This window comes from Lycium ferocissimum, chromosome 8 (genome assembly GCF_029784015.1).
Source record: "Lycium ferocissimum isolate CSIRO_LF1 chromosome 8, AGI_CSIRO_Lferr_CH_V1, whole genome shotgun sequence".
In the NCBI taxonomy this organism is placed as follows: domain Eukaryota; kingdom Viridiplantae; phylum Streptophyta; class Magnoliopsida; order Solanales; family Solanaceae; genus Lycium; species Lycium ferocissimum.
Genome location: NC_081349.1, coordinates 4,436,747 through 4,439,531, shown reverse-complemented (window position 1 = coordinate 4,439,531; position 2,785 = coordinate 4,436,747). Strand labels below are relative to the sequence as shown.

Sequence of the window (2,785 nt, the reverse complement as noted above, 5' to 3'; positions counted from 1 at the left end):
TTGAGAGGATGGGTCGAATGGAAGAGTAAATGGACAGAGGATTCCATCGAATTGAGCATATTACGATGCAAAGCATCATATACAATTCTAGCCTGAATTGTGATTTTTCTAAAATGATGGGCGCTATGGGTGAATCTTACAGATTTCTTAATTTGTCCTTTTTTCTAGCAGTGAGTGGGTTGATCCTGCTACCACCCCAATTCCACAGTTCTTTTAATAAAACGACTTGCAAAATCAACTATCATTAATTGATTAAATAGGCGAATGACTGGTACCACCTCCTGTCCCAACTAGATCAGATGCAATGTCTATCCAAAATAGTAATATTTTCAAAAATTTGGCAGATATAGAAAATACTTCTTTTGTTGACCTTGTAGAAATTTTTCAGCCTCCGTTAAGATTGTGATAAAAGAAGGTGTTACGCATTAGAAAAAGGTAAAGAAGCTGGGAGAAATAGTTGTAAAGGGAAAGGAGATTATGACAGAAGCAGAAGACTTCCAATAGTGAGGATGAGGACTATGTGGTGGGAAAATAACAGACGAAAGGGAATCTCTATCACATGACGTAATTCATTTAGAGAATGAAACGTTTAAAGGTGGAGGAAATTAAAGATTTTTGGGTGCTGAAAAAAATAGTATTGCTTGTCAATATTTATGCAGTATCAATGCAAAAAATAGTACTGTTAGTTAATATTTATATAGAATCTAGAACTTTATTGTTGTTCAGCTGACAAGTATAATAAGTTTTTTGGGCTCAGCTGTGAAATTTTAAAGGTTTAAAGAACGTTTGCTGGTAGGTACAAGTTTTTGTCGGTGTCGGCTGGGAAAAGTTGCAACGTATAAAATGTTCTCATGTATTCTAAGTATTATTAATGTGACTATGTCTTTTAAGTATTATTGTTGTTTTTAATATCTGGCAGTGGTTGGACTAGATAATCTATTCTGCTATAGTTCTTTAGAGAATGATTTTTTGTATTTTGCTGGTAGTTAAGACAATGCAGTGGGACAATAAAGTGAAACAGTTCGTATTTGCTATTTATTTTATAGGCCTTGATTAGTGAGGAGTGTAAACCGAATCCAGCTCCTATTTGTGTATAAAATGCTTGTGATTTTTAAATTTTCTATCAGTTAGACATGGTAGATAAATGACCAGGTATCTTCAGTGCTATACGGGGTGAAAAGAGAAGCAAGAAGTGTCTAATATTGAATCAAGAAGCTTGTTACTTTGAAGGTTTGACAAAAATTGTTGTATACTTAGGCTTGTTACTTTGAAGGCTTGATAAGAATTACTGGATACTTAGACTTGTCAATTTGGTATTGAAAAATGAAGTCAAGAAAAAAAGTGAGGAACATATTGCCGATTCATCAAGCCTCCACCATGTGATGCATTGAAAGGTAATTTCTTTTGAAATGTGAAGGATTTTTTTTATTTCAATATTCTTCTCAATGGCTTGATCATTGACTCAGAGATTCCTGCACATATTCAGACCAAATGCTGATTTTTTGCTACACCTAAAATTTATATCTCCATGATCATTTATTTAGTGGTCTTAATTGAAAGTTAACTACTGAAATTAGTACTGAAACTACATATAAAAACGATTGATGCCCATTAGAGCTCAAGATTCTAAGCTCTCAGATTTTCTAGAACACTTGGGACAATACAATCAAAGAGTTCTAGTGTTTACACATGAAAGTTAGATTGTTACGTGCAAGGTTTAGCAAGCTGTTAGCTTATTATGAAAAAGAAAGTGTTGAACTAGCTAAAACAAAAGAAGAAAGGAGAAATCTTGAAGAAAATGTTTACAAGTGAAACAGTGCTTAAAACAATAATCTAGATTCTAAAATTGAGGCTTTAACAGTGAAAGTTATAAATTTTGAGCTTAAATTAAAGGCATTGGCAAGCGCTCCAAGGTGAAAACTTTTCTTCATAGCATTCATGAGTTCTTCTATAAAAATACCTCGAAAGGAAAAGAAAAAGGACAGAAACTTTCATGCTTAAATAAAAAAATGTATAAGTGAGCAGAAAGAATGGGAGATCAAGAACAGGATACCAAATCAAGAGTTGTGAAGGTAAACTCTGAGGAATCATCAAACTTCCCATGTAAATCAAGTCACAATTCTATGATGCCCTGTAACCAAAACCAACATAGTGAGGAAAAAAATTTAATTTTTATGCAAGCCATATATGTGAACTTTATATGCTGTTAGAAGAAAATCCTCATCTTATTCATGGCTGAAGCTTATTTGTTTCTTCAACTTCGAATCTTTCTTGAAGTTTTTATTTTTTTTTATTTTAAATTCTAGTATTTATATATATAAATAACATCATCTTTTATTTTGTTTCTAATTGTTGGTCCAATGCCGTATTAAAGTTCTTGAAATAAATATTTGCATAGTTTCAAATATTAGTTTTTTATGCCATATAACTATCAAGTTTATGATTTTGGTTTTGTGAAGGCAAGATTGAGTGTCTCCAAATATGGGAACTTATTGAAATTGAGAAGCATTATGATCTCAACAGGTAAAATCAAGAGATCTCTGCTAGATATTGGCTCGAATCTCTATCGAGGCAAAATTATAGACAACGCTAATTTTTAAATGAAATTAGGCCTTCTTTGTTTCACCTCTTTAACCTCTCTGTCCATACCTATTTATATGTATAAAATTTATTTAAGAGAAAAGCAATTTCATGTATATATGAAAGTAAAAAATATGAGTGAAAAAAATATATGCATACATACTTATGGAATAAGTTCTTTGTTCGAGAAGTTTGAACTCGTAGA

General features: G+C 32.0%; 1 long non-coding RNA gene across 1 annotated transcript; it reads left to right on the top strand.

Annotated features, from left to right (window-relative positions):
• The first annotated feature begins 270 nt into the window (after positions 1-270).
• LOC132066577 (uncharacterized) lies at positions 271-2,258 on the top strand. Its single transcript, XR_009416858.1, has 2 exons — positions 271-520; positions 1,882-2,258. It is a non-coding gene; the product is annotated as an uncharacterized LOC132066577 (long non-coding RNA).
• The last annotated feature ends 527 nt before the right edge of the window (positions 2,259-2,785 follow it).